The following is an 18,944-nucleotide window of genomic DNA, read 5'->3' as shown; positions in this document are numbered from 1 at the left end:
AAAATACAGAAAAAAAAAATTGCTTGGGTGTTTCTGTGTGAGGTGGTGAAATTAGTTTGCTGTATTTCCCCTTTTGTTGCTGTAATTTTCTTGCACTTTTTACACCTCGCAGTGGTTTATTGTACATCTGTTCTTTTGAAACCAAACCACTTCCACGCTACTAAAGTCCCTCGTGTGGTACTAATTTCTCCACAGTGGAGCTGGTAGCAACTTTACTTTTGTTTTCAGCCATGATTTTTTGATGCTCTGTGTAACGGTGGGATGTCATTCTGTCAACAAGTCAGAATACTCCCATTATGGTGATACACTATATCACAATATGATTTTTCCACTGATATGTTTCTTTCTAGGGATGTATGTGATTAGTCAACTGTACAGTTAATGTCACCACCCTCGCTAGTCAGCCCCATGCCAGTAAACTGTTGCCTCTAAGATGGCAGCCTCTCTCGCCATACGCCTTGATCGCCCAGGCAACCCTGGATGTTTACATCAGCAAAGTCATACAAATGACAGCTTGTAAAATCAGCGTGGTTTGGCAGTGTTTTAATCCATAATATGGAAATAACGTTAAATGCAGAGTGTGACAGAATAAAGTGGTATGTAACCAATCGACTGGAGCAACATGTGACCACATTCAACACAGAAACGGACATTAACCTGCAAGCAGAACAGCAGCTGCTGCTAGCACTGCTAACGTTAGCCACACTGTGTGTCAGGCTGGCAGCTACATCAGATCGTTTAACTGAAGACACTGCGATCCTGTTCAGTCTGAAAAGTTAAAGCATTTTGTGAGTTGTAATGTTTTGTATGTTAATGTGTAAGGATTGTATTGCACAGCGCAAAATAGGGTGCATTTCAGCGGCATTTAAAATACAATTTGGTGATTGTAGACTGTGATTAACAGCCTCAAAGTTGTCATTTCACAGACAAACCAATTAATCATTTTATTTAAAAAATATGAACATATATGCTAAACAATATTAGTTGAAGCCATAGATGTTAATATAACAGTTGTAGTCTTTTAGTTATATAAGCCTTGGATGACTATTTTGGTCATTTCAATTCATTTGCAATATAAATTTGGGCACTCAAGCAAAACTGAAACATGAACTGACAAGGAACACTTTCTGTCTTGTGTGTCTTGAGGCTGTGAGGAGTGAGCCTTAGGAGAAACCTTTCTGGTCGTCTCCTCACAGTCCCTATGGTAGTTATGTAATCACAAGAGATACTCAACCAGTTTTACACCTGAAGATGAGGTTACTCCTCAAGGAGAGTCTGTCTTCTCTGGCTGGAGCTTTCTAAAGTCTGAGACAGTCATTCTGATGACATCATCAGGGACAGATAGTCCTCTTCGGTTTTGGAGACTGTCCCGCCAGATGAAAGCCAGATGAATGGGTCAACAAAACAACAACATTTTCAAAACCTTAATTATGTGTTGGTCATTGTAACCATGACAACAAAGGTCCCCCAACCTTAAAGGTATACTATGCAGGATTTGTCGGCTGCTGTTTGTAAACACACAATTCAAAGTTGGCCCCTCCCCCCCAGATCAGCAAGTGAGAGGGAGACAGAGGTAAAACAGTAATAGTAGAGCAAGGTAGAGAGTGAATGAAGAGAGGGAGTGGCATTAGTGAGAACAAAGCAGTGACTCCGAGAAACGTTATTTTCTGTTGTTTCACTTCGTTTAGTGTGAGTGTGTGTGTGTAGATCACCCCATCCCGTGGTCAAACAGACACGCAGACCTGCAGGTCTTTTTACAACAGAAGAGAATAACAGAGACACAGAGGGCACAGTCTGCTTGCAGTCTGCAGATAAAGACACCACCACACACTTCTGGTGGACCATAAGAGATGATAGAGGGGTATTATCTTTGTACGAGTCTACGGCTGTCGCAATTTTGAAATACCATGCTATTGACAATCCAACTGCAGGGCTTGGCAAGTAACCACAACAAATCACTATGCTCATGGTTTTTTTTTCTTTTGTTCCTCCTTTTTCCTCGCGATAGCCCTTGACTCAGTACGTGTTAAATGAACGAATCAGTGCTTCAAAACATTCAAGGCCGGTCAAGTTCGTGTGACCTGACTTCAAACTGTAAGTTTTGCCATGTTTTATGTTGTTTTAGTGTTTATTTCACAAGTCAACCTGTTGAACGCAATACTAGCATGCTGCATGACTAATGTGGCTACTCCCACAGGGTGGCGCGATGTTGGAGTAACGTTGTAATATTGAGGGACAGTCTAGAGAAACTATGTGAACATTAAGCGTCATTTGAAGCCAAATAAATAACCAGAGTAGTAGGATGTATGGCAGCAAGTGTTGCTTTATGTTGCTTTTTGTGAAAATTTATACTGCAGTGTGAGCTGTGTTAGCTTTGTTGTTGCATGGAAGCCAGCTACTCTGTTATCCTTGTCACTGGTGTGTGTGTGTGTATATCTATGCTGCTGCTGCATGCAAATTTGCTTGATAGACATGCCCTGAAACTAACAATATAACTATGTTTGAAAAAGAAATGGTCAAACTGCAGGAATTCATTTACATTGTGTAACTACTGTATAGCACCCAGCAGCTAGCTTGCTCAGACCCAGTTGCCTACTGGGCAGTGGGGTAAGTTTATGTTAGACAAATGTAGCATTGCCGCACCAGATTATTTAATTTATCATTAATGAAATCCTTTGCCATGACAAATGAATGGTGCTAATGGTGCTAATTCTGTACACTACACTGTCAAACCAGCCTAAGTAATTGGAGGAGAAGTGATGCCCATTTTTAGGAGGTTCCTGCGTAGTATACCTCAAACAAAGAGTCCTTTTAATCCAGACCATAATGTTCCCCTAACCCTTGTTGTATGATAAAACTACAAAAGAAAATGCATTTAGCATCTTATTTACAAAGTGGAATGATGGCATAGCACCAGAGGAAAGCCCTGCGACAGAATCTGGTCCACACATTAATTCATTTTCCATCGTTCATTCAGCACATTCTGCCTGGCCTTGACCAACATATTAAATCAAAAGACGGTTCAATTTCCTTGACTCTGGAATGTAACCAGTAAACAGGCCTCCTGATGTATATTTATGAATCACTGGTCCTATATCTGTTCCATAAAACATGAAATATCTGCTCTATAAAGTAAATAAACAAGCGTGTATGCAGCATAAACAGGAAAACAGTTCAGAGTGTGGTCTGTGAGTATAATACAGGGGTCATACAGGGAATAGAATGACCTATGGGTCCTGTATGGTCGATAAAATGAAGCACGTGTTTTATACCTCTTCCGAATAGGGAAATGTGGGTCCTATATGGTCTATTAAAAGGACATAGAAGCAATATGTCCAGTCAGTAAAGAGGAAACAGGGGTCCTATTGTACATGTGCACCTTATTAAGGATAAAATAGGGCCAGTGTTTCTCCTGCAGTGTGGAACAATGACGTTCATTGCCCACACACATATAGGGACCCAGGGACAAGAGCTGGCCATAGATTAAACAGATCAATACACGATTAACATTCCCAACAGAAGCCTCTTAATGTCTCTTTCATTTCAATGAGAAGAGGCAGAGGTGCCACTCTCCGTCTTTCTTCCCCTCTGCTCTTCACCGTCTTCAGCTGAAGGTTAGGAGAACGATTTCAGACGACAACAGTCATATCTCTTTGCTCTGCCACTGACAGTTTTATCACTCAACTCAGGTTGAAATGAGTAAAATCTCCTCCAGTGACCTCTGGTTTCAGCAGTTCCAGCATGCAAAAATGACTTTGCCTTTTCACCTATTGTTGGTCTCTCTATCTGTTATTTCCATGGGCCATGATGGGGAGAGATTTATATGTTTTGGAGAACTTTAGAGGTTAATGTATTTGGTGCAATCACAAGAAAGTGTATGCAGATTTGATGAGGTTGAAGAAATAAGAGGACCACCTTACAAACTGCGGAGGAAGTGAGGATGATTGTTGTTTGACCTCTACACAAACTCACTCCATTCAGAAAAAAAATACATTTTTCCTATACTGTGTCTGGTGTCAGTGGTGAGGTTTTTTTGCAGTGTAATTGCAAGTAGAAGAGAACATTCAACAGAGAGTGGAACTCCACCAGGCAACCCGAAAACAATATGTGGATGTAACCCCCTATTTCCTAACATTTTGATTGATTTTGCCATAATTAGTGAAAAAATTACTGAGTTATGGCCAAAAACACAGCGACCTTGACCTCCAAAATATAAGCAGGTTGGCCTTGAGTCCAAGTGGATGTTTATACCAAATTTGGAGAAATTCCTTCCAAGCAAGGGATGTGCACGATTACTGGACTACATGATTAAATAAATACTCTTGCTAGTCGGCACCAGAAATACTAGTCAATTAAACTATGTATCAGTATTTTATTCATACACAATGCCAGTTAAGTGTTGCCTCTAAGATGTTATGCAGCAGCTCGCCATTAGTTGGGGCTGTGGCCCCATCAGACAGGAGCCCCTCTCGCCATACACCGTAAGCACGTATGCCATGATGGCCCAGGCAACCCTGGATGTTTTTATCAGCAAAGTCATACAGATGACAGCTTGCAAAACTAGGACAGTTTAGCAGTGTTTTAATCTATAATATGGAAATAATGCTGAATGCAGACTGTGACAGAATAAAGTGATATGTAACCACTCGACTGGGGCAACATTTGACCACATTCAGCACAGACACAGACATTAACCTGCAAGCAGAGCGAGTGCTGCTAGCACTGCTAATGTTAGCCACACTGTGAAGCAGGCTGGCAGGTAACGTCAGCTCTGGGTTGTTTGACCGTTCGACTGTGATCCTCTTCGGTCTGAAAAGTTGAAGCATTTAGAGAGTTGTTGGATGACTCTTTTGGTCATTTCAATTCATTTGCAATATAAATTTGGGCACTCAAGCAAAACTGAAACATGAACTGACAAGGAACACTTTCTGTCTTGTGTGTCTTGTGGCTCTGAGATGAGTGAGAGTGGAGTGAGCCTTAGGAGAAACCTTTCTGGTCGTCTCCTCAGAGTCCCTGTCATAGTTCATAGTATGATAATTGTGCTCAATTTTGACTGATTTTTGAGTGTTTTCTTACTGTTAGTAGCCACAAATTATTGATGTTTTATCAATTGTGGGTCACTTTCAACAGCTGACCCCTTTCCAAAGGAAAAAGACTGTCACATTAGTAATAATTCCTTGGGCAAATGAACCTGTTGGTTAGTTTGCTGCTTTGCTTCCTTAGTTTCAGATGAAATGAGCTTAAAATATAAAAGGATTTGACACATTACCCTTAAATTGGATTAATCAGTATTACAGTACATCAATACTCCTAATTATAATGAATTCCCATTGCTCCATGTGAGTTTATAGTAGTTTATAGTATTGTACTTTATGGGTTGTTTTCCATAGGGTGTTTGGAGTTTCACAGAAAACATTTGGCCAAAAGAGCTTTCTGAGCTGGATACTGAAGGAGGGCTGACGGGGTACAAACAGGCCTGAAGTGGCCTTAATCCATCTGAAGCTGCAGGGGAATGAGCGAGTCTGCAGCGGCTTTGAAGTGGCGTTATCGCCCACTTTTTCCTCGCCTCCTCTCACAGCTAACCCCCAAACTGCCCCTGGAACCGTTTAATTACACCGTATGTTTGTGTGTGAGTGTGTGTTGGGCAGAAGAATATTTATGGTTGAGTCATGCAAATGAAGATGAAGGAGGTTCACGGGTGAAATGAGTTGAGAAATTATAGTAGAAATTGCATGGAGAAAAGAACAGGGGAAAAAAAAAAATCTTAATAAGTGGAGGCAGACAGAAGGAGAAGGAAGGACACGACTCAGCTGTCCATGGAGAATTTAAGTCCAGCAGGGGGAATGATGTTGGAAGAGGTGAAGAGGGGAAAAGTGAAAGAAAAGTGTCAAGAGTGTGATATAGAGATAATAAAACGAGTTTCAGCCCCATTACCTTATCCAAGTTCCCCTGATGCCAAACTGAACCCACTCAACTCAGCATAGTGGCACCTCTGCAATGTCACATATACAGTATTCTCACCCACACACACACACACGTGCACTAACCCATGCAGGCTGCCATCCTAAAACTGTACTCCATAAAAGAGCTGCTGAGATCATCAGATCGTCTCATTCATGAATATTTGGCCAGTTCGTCCTTGGAGGTGCAATTCAATTTTAAAGCAGATCTCACGGGACTGAAGTGTTTCACCTTTCTCCTCTGTCCACTGTGCGTTACTGTAGGTGAGCACTGAGCAGTGTGCACACTGCAAAACATTTCCATCTTAATAAGACAGAACGTGGAGCCACAGTAGAGAAAAACCTTAGTGGAAAAAATTAAATTGTGCAGCAGAAAATAGTATAATCTTAACAATCATTGTTGTGAGTGTACTGGTATATTGTGCAGTTAATTGAACTCCAAGGCTATAATCATAGTTGACTTAGCAAGGAGATGGAGCCTCATTCAAAGGAAACAAGTCTGTAATGTTGTTGCCTGAAGATTCAAGCCAACAACAGAAAGAAACAAATTGAAGGAAGAGTGTGGGACCAGTCTATTACCCCTTTTCCAAACACGTCCTGACCTGGTGTGACTTGGGCTGATTTAAAACATCAGCACAGCAGGGATTTGCATCGTCGTTTAAAAGGGCCACCCACTTGAAGGCGTGTCTTGTTACTGAAGATGAACTTTGCTCGAGCCAAGCTGCTGGAAAATGGTGCATAAACACTGACTTTCCTATAAATTCACAATAAAGTCCCTGTTAATTTGTTATTTAAACACTTTTATTATGAAGCAGCAAAACAGGTAATGTTGGGTTATCATCAGTAGTAACTTAAAACCAGGGGTGGAGGTAATTAATTACAAATACTCAAATTACTGTAATTAAGTAGTTTTTTTGGGGTACTCAAGTCTGTACTTTAACTTGTACTTAAGTATTCATTATGCCATGTATTCTACTTAGTTACTTTTAAAATTATATTTGAGTACTGAGTACAATTTCAATTAATATCCAGACCTTTTATCTACATTTTTGTAGCCAATAAAATGATTTGATAGCAAAAAAAACAAATGAAAACCAGGTCATACGGACAAACAAAACAAAACAAAAAAAGCATGTTAATGACTGATCTTTAATTGATTTTTTAGAATTTAACGAGTTAAAAATGTATTCATGCATATTTAATCAATAGTTGTGACCGTAACTGCACCTAATCTAGCTTTGTTTTATCTGCTGGAGACATTTGCTGAATAAGGAAATAAAAACTTGAAATGAGAGAAAAAAAAAAGACAAAAAGACAGCCAATCAAAATGGGGGAAAAAAAAGCCAATTGTTTTGTATCAAATCAATTATTAATGATTAATTGATTGTTAGTGTTTTAACTATTGATAAAGCAAAACACACAAAATTTAGAGCCCTAGTCTGAAGAGGTGATCAAAGGTTAAAAGTAACTAATACTCTGAGTAGTTTTTTTTGACAAATACTTTGTACTTTTACTTAAGTATTTTTCTAAGACCAGTACTTGTAATTGAGTAATATTTTAGCAATGTAATAGTACTTGTACTTGAGTACAGATTTTCAGTACTCTTACCACCACTGCTTAAAACAACTCCTATACAACTAAAAGCGAACATGAAACAGTAAAAAAGATACCTGAATGTACGATGCAGGAGAAAAACTAAACCTCATACCACAAAGCTTCAGTCAGAAGCTACAGAAGTGCTGGGCGCTGAATACACTCGTCTTCACGAGTTGGTCGAGGTTGGCGAGATGTCATGGCAGCCGGCTTTGAGGTGGGTCACGCTTGTTTTGGCGCCTCTCCAGAGAAGTTGCATCTTGGACACGACTTGGCACAGGTCAGCACATTAAAAGTCCCAAAACAGAACCAGTCTCTGATTCTCAAATGTTAAGTGTGGGGAAATATTTTCGGCCAACTCTCATGAAACTTACAAACTGACAGGTAAAAAAAAGGGCAGTTAAGGGTGCGCCACACGATTCTGGAGTAAGATAATTGATTGCTGAGGTTGCCAGATCCTGTCCAGGAATGAGACTCAGCAGTCAACTATCTTACCAACCTGTGACTGGCCAGAGTCTCCCATCATGGACTAGATTTTCTAAAGCTTGAAAACAGAGCCAAGAGGAGGAGTTGGAGTCTAGTTTTCTTCCAGTCCACTTGAATTACATCATGCTTCAAGGTTATTATGAAGTCTTGCCTAATGATGCTAAAAATAATCGGCCTACCTCAGCTTTAAGGGATATTATTATTCCATACGACCTACTGATATGATTCATTAGATTCTTCTATTAGCTCTTAATGAATTTGTAAAATATTTCCAAATTATATGCAGGGTTTTATGATTAATTTGCTTCATTGCATAAAGCTGAACCCAGATACATAATTGATCCAGTATAAGTGTAATATGAAAGGTGTTAATAATAGTGACAAACCTACAGAGAATTATCACCTGACTGCAGTTCAATTCAGAACTACTGAGCATTTTAAAACCTTTCAGCATTCACTCGGTGGTCTCAAACTTGTTTCTAGTGATAGCAGACAGCTGTTTCCTTTGAAGCGCTCTGATAAACCCACTAGGCGCTACCTTCCCAGGACTCAATGACAATCACAAAGTTAGCAACTAGTTTGTGAATACAATGGAATATGCAGCCGCTACAGTCAAATATCTTGGGAGTTGCTGGAGACCAAAACAGAGCTAAAAGAAGAGTAAATATTGTCTTATTGTCAGAACTCTGCAACACATCCTCATAACTTAACATTAGAATAGGTTGATCAGAAATGTTACATGTGTCCCATGACAGAGGTGATGTAACTCACATAATGGTCACATATAACAAATCTTAAGAAACTCCTCCTGTGTCTCCTCTTCATTTACTTAAAACAGACGGCGCTGAAAACAGCGACAGAAGTGACATTGTACTGTGTCGCACCACCAAACTTTCATAATGTGCAAGTGTGTGTAACCAGGTTAAAAAATACAGTTCATTGTTATGTAATGTTAAGATGAAGTTGAATACATATATGTGACTTGGTTAAAAAAAACACTTTGCATAGTTATTAAAAAAGAAGGGGTTAGAACTTACATCATAAATATGGTTAAAAGTTATTTCACTTCAAAGTTATTTTCATTTCAAGGGTTATAAAAAGAATACAGTTCAACAAATAAGTTAAAAACATGCAGTTGTAAAATTAGAAATGTATTTTATTTTGAAATGTTTTATTGTAAAGAGTTTCTGGTAGCAAGAGGAAGTAGAGCGTGTAATACTGGTCACTTATTGGTTCAGGTGTGTCGGACCACGGAGATGTTCGGGAGTGAGCAAAGAAAGAAAAAGTAAGAGCATGAGTTCGTTATGGTCGCTTGACTGACTAAGTCATGATAAAAAATGTTTTTAAAAAAATATTTTTAAAAACTTAATCAGAGGAGTTCATACTCTTTAAATCTTATTCCAGTGTGAAGTCTGGTCATTTTTCCTTCTTAAAGGTATTTACTTATATAAGATAAGTACTTGTGTTAAAAAGGATTATTACACAGAATTTGAAATAGTGGTTTTCCATTTCATTAAAGGGGCAGCATGAGACTCAAGACAAACTTAAAGGTACCTATGTAAAAGTGAAAGAAGATAATGTTACCTTTAAAATCCTTCTTATACATTGAGTTAACAGTACTCAGGGCCCCCGTTATTAAAGTAGAGATAAGTGGGCTACATGTAGAATAAGTTTGGGGTTTTATGAGAAAGGTGAGAAACATTTATGAAAAAACGTCTGACCCACAGAGACGTCATGTCACTGTGAGAGCAGGTAAAAAATACTTGGACTACTAGTTACTACTGTCCAATAATTTTATGATAAACAGGTGGTAATTACCAAGTATGATATTTGAAATTTGTCAGAATTTACTCCCAATATTAACTCCAGATTTCATGGTTAATTATGTGACAGCAAGTACTATCTGCATGTTGTGGGTGGTAATCACCAAGTAACATTTTCAATTTTCAGTTTAAAAACGTTCAAATATGTGAAATAGTAATTGCCACCTAGTTGCATAAAAACAACATGCAAATGATCACAGACTTGTGACTTTGTGGGTAATTTCTAAGAAATTTCAAATATGTCACTTGGAAATTACCATTAGGGACGTCAAAATTAATGGCTTCTAAGATGCATCGTGATGCAGACGAGGACGATTCTGCACTGATGCAGTGACAGAACATAATCGATTACAGCATAGACACGGTCCGTTTTGATTTTCCGGCCACAGCTGGACCATTAAGTTTTAAAGTTCAAAATAACTTCCTAGTAGCAACCAGCGCCATAGCAACCAGCACCATAGCAACCAGCGCCATAGCAACCAGCAAACTGAACGTCATATTGAATTGTTTGAGAACGGGGCAAGAGCTGTCAGGAGCTGCTGATGCTGTCAACTTTGCTGCCCAGCTCTGAGAAAGGGAAGAGAATCACCCAGTCTTTCCCTATTGATTAAAAACAAAATTTAATTTATTCTAGTTGATCAGTAAGAAAATACTCAGAAAGCAGTTAAAATTGAACACAGCTTACTAACTGACAATGTTAAACACTGTCTGAAAAAATACTTTGTGTATTAAGAGCCATTTGAAGCATTTAATCACAGTCTACAGTCGCTGAATCATATTTTAATGCGAAATACAAACACTGCACATTAACCTACAAAACATGACAATATCTCACTAGATGCTTCACCTTTTCAGACCGAAAAGGATTACAGTGTCTGGGGGTAAACAACATAGTTTAACGGAGCAGTGCTAGCGGCAGTAGCTGCTCTGTCTGTAGGTTAATGTCAGTGTCTGTGCTTAATGTGGTCACACATCACTCCAGACGAGTGGTTATGGATCAGATTATTCTGTCACAGCCTACATTCAACTTTATTTCCATTTTCTATATCAAAACAGTACTTGCTAATTATCACATAACTAACCATGAAATTTGGGGGTAATTTGCAGTTCATTTCTATGAAATTTTAGACATATTATTTAGTAATTAAAACCTATTTACTATGAAATGATGGGACCTGGAAATTAAAGAATCATTTTACTTTTTAACTGCTGATGTTTAATACATTCTTTTGTCATTATAATCTCATTATAGGTTTAAGTGTCCCTATTCATCAAATGAGTCATTTTTTTTATTTCAAAAAGTCCAAGTTCTTTGATTTCAGCTTCTTAAATGGGAATATTTTCACAGCGTGACGTCACAAATGTTCCAAAGATCAAAGCACTTCAAAGGCCACGGGATGTGCACGCGCACGCATGCACGTATGCACGTATGCACTTAAAATCTTTTGAACAGTTTCAATCTGCAGTTTATATTTATTTCAAATGGCACAGGATATCTCCTTATCTCAAGTAGATCAGTATATCAATTCATTAAGAAAACTGTCATTTTATTCCTTTTAATGCATTTTCATTTTATCTGGCCGGATTACTCTTAAAATTGATTGTAAGGAGAGAGAGAAACGAAGTGATCAGAATGATGGGTGAGCTACAATGACTTTTAACAGGAGAGAGAGAGTGGGTGGGCCCAGGCCTGTTAAGCCCACTCATAACGCTGCGCCTGATGGATGGGTGGATGGATAGATGCATAAATAAATAAATAAATAACTAGTGTGTGGCCAAAAAATCAATTAATGCAGCTTAAGTGTCTGGAAATAAAAATTAAATTACCGACCTTAATAGAACACATGAAAGTATACAGTACAACAAAAGCATATGTACTGTAAGCCAAGAAAGTAAGGAAGACCTCGCAACACTGTGCAAAAAATACATGAAACTGGTGAATAACTATACTCTATTGGCAAATGTCATCTGCCAAGGCTGCCGGTGTGGCTGTAAAACTGACATTAGATTTTAAAAATGAGATTTTACCTGAAGGTACCTGGAGGGGACTGCTGCAACCCTAACTGAATGGCGAGTGTTACCAATATATTTTTAAGCAGACTGGTGTTTCTGCTTCTCAGTAAATGGTCCGTTTGGGACCAAAGCAGCCTACTTTCCAAGAACACATAGGTAGGTCATTTTCTTGCTTGAGGACACTGCTGACATCCTCTGTTTTCAGTGTGACTCAGATGGGTGAATGCCCGTCATGTTCCTAATGGATCAACTCACCAGCAAGGCTTTGTAGACTTATGAAGCATAAACCTCTCAAATACTGTGGCATCAGATTACCAGAACTTTATCAGAGAACTCATGACTCTGTAGGGGGACCTTTGTTGTCATGGTTACAATAATAACCACGTAGTTAAAGTTAGAGAGCAGCCATGATTAAAAGAAACCATCTGAATCAATAGGCTAAGGATAAAGGGTTTTCTATGCTGCACAGAATGTAACATTACCATGAATATTATTCCAGGTTTCTATTTGGTCACCCTGCCACAACATTCCAAGAATGTTGCAAATGTTTTTGTTCAACATAACATTCCAGACACCAGGAACTTTCCCTGTTGAGTTTCCCAGAACATTGTGGGAACTTAACCACAACCTTAAAGGAGTGTAACCTTCATTATCTTTATGGCCAAAACACACTAAAGGCGTCTGACACTCGCGTTTTGAAGTGCACCCATTATTCTAAATGGCAGAATCTCTCTTGAACAAATAACCAGCCTTTCCAAAATGTTCCAATAATGTTAGTTTTACATTAGGCAAAAATTTACATCTAGGGAATGTAACATTCAAGTAACCTTCTCAGAACATTCTGGGAATGGAACGATGACACATTTATGTGAAAAACAAAACAATAAAACCTTTTCACATTTAGGGAAGGGGGTGGGGGAAAATGCTCAAGTAGCCTCCTTGGAAAATTTAACGAACAATCTGGGAACATAACTTTAATTTAAAGTTTTAACATCTAGGGAACATTATGCAGCAACATTCAATAAATGTTTCTATAGCCAAAAACGAACTTTCTCAGGAATGTTATGGCAACCAAATTTTGCTAGCTGGGAAGCCCCTTGAGGCAAGAATATGATTGGTAATATTGTTATTGACTGTACTAAATCATAAAATGACCACAATATGTCATCAGATATTAACCCTTATGATGTCCTGGGGTCATTTTGGACCCCAAACGAAAACTTTTTCTGTCATAATAATATGCTTGTTTTTTCATCAAATGGTCTGAAAATAACGGGGGTTGTTTAATACTATGATCTTCACAACTAAAATAAATTTGAAGTAATTTGATTGAATTATGAGTGTTTTCTTTTATTTAGTAACGTTCGTTGTCCTCTGGGGTCCAAAAATACCCCACAGCACAAGGGGTGCAAAGGGGCAAATTGTCATGCCATACTGGAATGTCTGTTATTGTTTCCTGTTTGTTTCATGTTAATTAAAGTTGAAATAATTTGCTGAACGTTCGCTGAATGGTGTCTATGAGTGTTTATGAATTGTAAGAGATAATCAATAATCTTTTAGAGGGAGTAGATGTTTATAACCATTAAATTGAGCAATATGCTAATGGAGTCTGGCAGACAGTGGACAGGTAGTTTATAAAGATTCAACCTATTACCATTTATGGTTCCAATTCTTCTAATTTGTATTATAGATAAATATACTACATGCTGGTATCGTTTCATATGGAATATGAAACATTTTTCTGAGGCGGATGTTTTCACAGAGCAGTTCTGCACCAGTGTCCTCAGGTCGCAGCGTGTGATTGTGGCAGCAGAAAGATGGCAACACCTTATTTCCTTAAGTGGTCCTGACTGAAGTGTTGGCATCAGGTAGAGGGACTGTCCTCGCAAGGAGGGACAGAAGGAGGGGAAATACTGGGAGAGAGATATTAACAGCGTGTGAGTGAACCGGAGAGGTGGTGGGGTAGTAAATGGCCGCTGTTCTGACATCAGCGTCTTTTCTAAGCATCCCTCTGTGTCTCTCTTCTTACAAGGACATGTCCAGGTGCCCAGTGCTGAGGGTGCAAACCCCTCTGTTACCTAACAGGAGGGAGATGCTGCTGGCTTAGGTATAGTGACATTCCAGGCACGAGTGTGACAGTGTGAGCACGTGTGTCCACGCACAGCAAAAGTCACTTTCATCTCCACACGTTGTCAGATGACACCATAACTGGCTCCATATTTCAGGTAAAACGGGCTGTGTTGTGATTAGGCCCAGTGGACTCATTTTTATCAGATTAGTCCCTGAACCCCTGCAGCGTATTGTTATGGATGATCATTTCAAATTAAATTGTGGAACTGTTTGCTATGTATGAGGGGAGATAATGGCTGTGATGGCGATGCCTATTATTAAATCATCCTTCCTGATTCATGCACTAATGGGACATACTCTCGTGAATCGAATTATTGTGAAATTAAACTCTCTTATTTTGCTGGGAAACTCCTTGAGGACCCCCCTTGGTGCTGGAATCCCTCTTTATCAAACACTGTTACACGCATCTCTCCGTCTCTTCAATCCCCAGTGCTCCATTAAGCCTTTATTAAAGTCAACAAGGCACGACAGGGCACTGAGCTTTGGATTTTTCCAAATGTTGCATGCTGGGCTATAGTAAGATTCATACTGTATGTCAAGTATGGACTTTATAGCCTTTCCAATACCAGAAATACAAGAACAAAAGTTTAAGGAATTGATATATATAATGTATATTTACACTCCCTAACAGAAAATGCAAATGTTAGCATGCACAGTTAACCAGCTTACAAACCACAGCAGTAACCCAGCATTCAGGGCCAGAGGAGTTTCATAATTTTTGTGAACTAGTGTCGCGATACCGATGATCTCAACATCCACTGATTGGATTTTTAAAGGCAGTTGCTTGAACAGCAGTGAGTGCAGCTGCTAACAAAACTACGCCACTTTTTTCAAGGGTATGCCTTACTGGAAACAGTGACCCTCACCCTCCCAAAATTCATGTCACGTTTTGCCCCAATATGAAGGGCTGCCTAAAAGACTTCGGTTTGATTTTGCAATGCAGGTTTTTCTTAAATTCTACACGTTTTTCCTAATCATGTATTTGAACGTGACTTTCTTTTGGCTTGGGACTGGCAATGTGACCCAAAAGAGACACTTTGGCAGAGTTACTGGGTTTTTTATTTATTTATTTACTTATTTACTTATTTACTTACCTACTTATTTATTTATTTATTTTAACATTTTAAACTATTTTTTACACTGGACAATTCCTCTGCTGTTTGAGGTATCCATTGTGTAAAAGCAATAGAGTGCCTAAGTCATGCCCCCTCTAATTCACCCCATTGGTCCTAAATTCATGAAAAATATGACTGATAGTCCATGGTGAGACACTGACAATTTTTTTTGTTCTATTTGAACTGTGCCACAGATCACACATAGATTTTTATCCATTTTAATATAATTTTACAAGTCAAGAAAGTCTTATTTTGTTGTAGGTTTGTCATAGTTTGGTTTAGTTTTGTGTGAGACCCCTCAGTGAACTACATCTCTTGTCTTGTGCAATATACATCGTCAACATCAATGTTGCTGGCATTATTTTAGTGTTGCAACCAGCAACTCCTGCTAATTCTATCAGCCGGGAAGAGACAGAACAACTAAGACCCGCAGTTTTGTGACAATATCCTGGTACAAAAACACACAGGAATCGTAGCTTCAGTGGCTAACATTAGCTTTTGGGGGGAGAAAGTCATAACGTTACTTATACCACTTCTGGGCGTGTAGTCTTTCTAATTCTATCCTCACAGTCCGAACAGTTCTGAACAGAGTACTGAACAGTTTTATGACAAATATGAACTTTCTTGACTTGGAAAATGATCTTTTAAATTGACAGACATCATTGGTGTAATTCATGGTACAGTTCAAAGGGGATTAAAACATTTTTTTCTCTCTCCATAGACTACAACTCATATTTTTTCTGTGACTTAGGCTCTGTATTTAAGAGCAGCCATACCAATTAAACAAGTTAACTATTATAACTGTTACCTGTTTCCCAGCACTACCGTTAGCTACTGTTAGCTAGCTAGTATGTTAGCTGCTAATACAAGTAGAAAAGAGAAAATTAGGAGTTATCCTAGTCAGAAGACTTTGAGGTTGTAGGAAGTTAGGATGCATGTATAAAACACTTTTCCTATTTCAAGTTTGAATAGGAACAGTCCTAACCCCAATTACCATGGTTACCACACTGTTAAGATCTTTAACAGTTTTAAGGGTGTATCATGTAGTAGGTGTGTGCTGTGGCTACTGTAAATCCACAGATAGACCTATCTCATTGTATGATGCAGAAACAAGTGAATTTCTGTACCATTCATCATCAGGCCAGTCTGTGCACCGTCATGTATGACCGCATGAGGATTGGCTGAGGAGACGGTGAGGAAGAGGAACAGAGAGATTGAGGGGAGAGACGAGAAGGAGAAGAGTATTTGATGAATAACTGCGGTACTGATGCTGACAGTGCACTTGAGAAACAAAGCTGGTGTGTGTGTGTGTGTGTGTTACTATCTCTGTCTGTCACACATAAATCCGGTATCTGTCATTGCCATTTCTGTTCGGTCTTTGTCAGTGTGGTGCAAAATAACAGGTTCTAAACAAATTTTCTAGATTGATCTGTGTTTTTGATGGATGTGATACTGCCATCATCCTGACTGACTCTTTTTCTTTCTCTCTGTCTTTGCCTCTCTAGACTTGTACGCCATCATTGGCCGACAGTGAGCAACATATTGAGTCAAAGAGAACAAAAAAATGTTTTATGTTCACCACTCAGGCCTGTTTTCCAATCTATAAGACGCCACTGATTCCTCGAAGAAATAAACACACAATCACCACTCCAACACACACTACCACCACACTCATTTTCTCTCCCTTTCTTTTGGCTCTGGGCTGTGACATTATTGCCAGTGTGCTCTCGTTAGGGGGGAATGGGGACACATTTTCCATCCTTGCTGGACTGAGCGGAGCAAATACCTCTCTTTACTTTGATAATTTTGTTTTGTATTGAGCCTTCATATCGAGGAAACATCCAGACGCCATCATCATCATCAGCATCTTCACCAGACTCTTTTATGAGTCTCTACTGCCCTCCTTCTACACACACACACACACACACACACACACACACACACACACACACTGTTAATGATCCTGCTGTTCACTAAGCGTTTCCTTCATTAGCATTGCAATAACGGTGCAGCCGGTGGGAAAAAGTGTATTGATGAGTAAGTCTTATATATCATATTAAGGTGCAGTTAGTATGATTTTTCTGTGCAGGAGTACAAACCATTACCATTACACCTGCAGGTATTTATGTGTATTATTGCCAGTAAGTCAGCAATTACTGACAAAAATCACAAAACTCACTTTTCAAAACAACACTGAGAGAAAGCTTAATTTCATCTCTCTTCTTGAAAGTTGCATTTGAATATTCATATTAAAGGGATAGTTGAGAGTATTTAAAGTGGGATTGTATATTGTGCAGGGTCAGCAACATAGAGCTATTTTAGTCCAGTGTGTGAGATTTATGGGGATGTATTGGCAGAATATGGCAAAATGGAACATAATACATACACTACTTTTCATTAGTGTATAATCACCTGAAAATGAGAATCTTTGTGTTTTCAGTACCTTACAATGAGCTGTATGTATATATATATATATATATATATATATATATATATATGTATATATATATATATATATATATATATATATATATATATATATATATATATATATATGTATATATATATATATATATATATACACATATATATATATATACATATATATATATATATATATATATATCTACAGATGGTGTGGGTCCTCTTCCATGAAGGCTGCCAAGTTGCATCGTCATGTTTCTGTTGTAGCCCAGAACAGTGGCTCTAGAAAGGGCTGCTCACGTGTTGCATGAGTTTCACAGCTATATTAAGTTCTCCCACTCGCAAGGGGAGAGTGAGACAAGGTGTTTGCAACCTGTAAGCTCACCACAAGATGGCACTAAATCCTACACAACGGACATTTATAAAGCAGCCCTGGAATATCCTGTCTCTGAGACTGAAGCTATGAAGAACAACCATTTTTAAATAATCCAAACACTGATATTCAGGATCCTTGAATGTCAGTGTTTTGGGTCAAAAATATTCCAGATTATGTACAACATGAGTATGTTATGGTCAGTGGCTTGCCCATTTTTCATTTTTTCCCCCAACAAAATTCTATTTGCAGACTGTGCTGTACATACTGTACACTGATGGAGGCTGTCCAGAGGTAGAGGTCATGCAGTTATGTAATAATCCTCTTCTTTCTGCTCCCGTGCACAATGTCTCTATATTTGGCAGCAAGGCATCAAAAAGGTAACAGCTCTGGGACTCCAGCTGGAGCCATTACTTATTCACAACAATGGCTTTGTGAACAGTAGAAGGGCTGGGAGCGTGTGCTGTCACAAGTCTCCCTCCTCCACCACATTCTCTGTCTTTCTCTGTGCTTCTGAACTCTCCTTCAGTCTTCTCTAAATCTCTATTTTAGTGTCTAAGCAGAGTGAAGAGGAGGACTTACGATCATAAAATACATGCAGTTCAGTCTTTTAGCCAGCAGGGGGTGAAGTAAGAAAGACCACCACTGTTTCCTGCAGGAGGTAAAGCTTGTGGGAAAGTTTTCCCTTTCTTGATGGATGTGGGCTAATACTACCCAGAAAAAACAGTATGACACTGACGCTAATGTCAGATGTCATTACCCGCAGACACTGTGATCCTGTTTGGTCTGAAAAGGTGAAGCATTTAGTGACTTGTTTTTTTTTTTAATTGCACAGCGCAAAGTGACATTTAAAATACAATTTAACTGTGATTAACAGCTTCAAATAGCTCTTAATACACACAGTATTGTTCCGGATAATTATAACTGCATTTTGGGTGTTTTCTTACTGTTAAACTGCTTTGGTGCTTCTGTCAACTTTCTCCTTTCCTGTTTCTTTTATTTAGATATCCTATGTGCTTGGCTCATC

This window comes from Lutjanus erythropterus, chromosome 16, assembly GCF_056507025.1.
Source record: "Lutjanus erythropterus isolate fLutEry1 chromosome 16, fLutEry1.hap2, whole genome shotgun sequence".
Classification (NCBI taxonomy): Eukaryota; Metazoa; Chordata; class Actinopteri; order Lutjaniformes; family Lutjanidae; genus Lutjanus; species Lutjanus erythropterus.
This window is presented reverse-complemented; position numbering follows the sequence as displayed.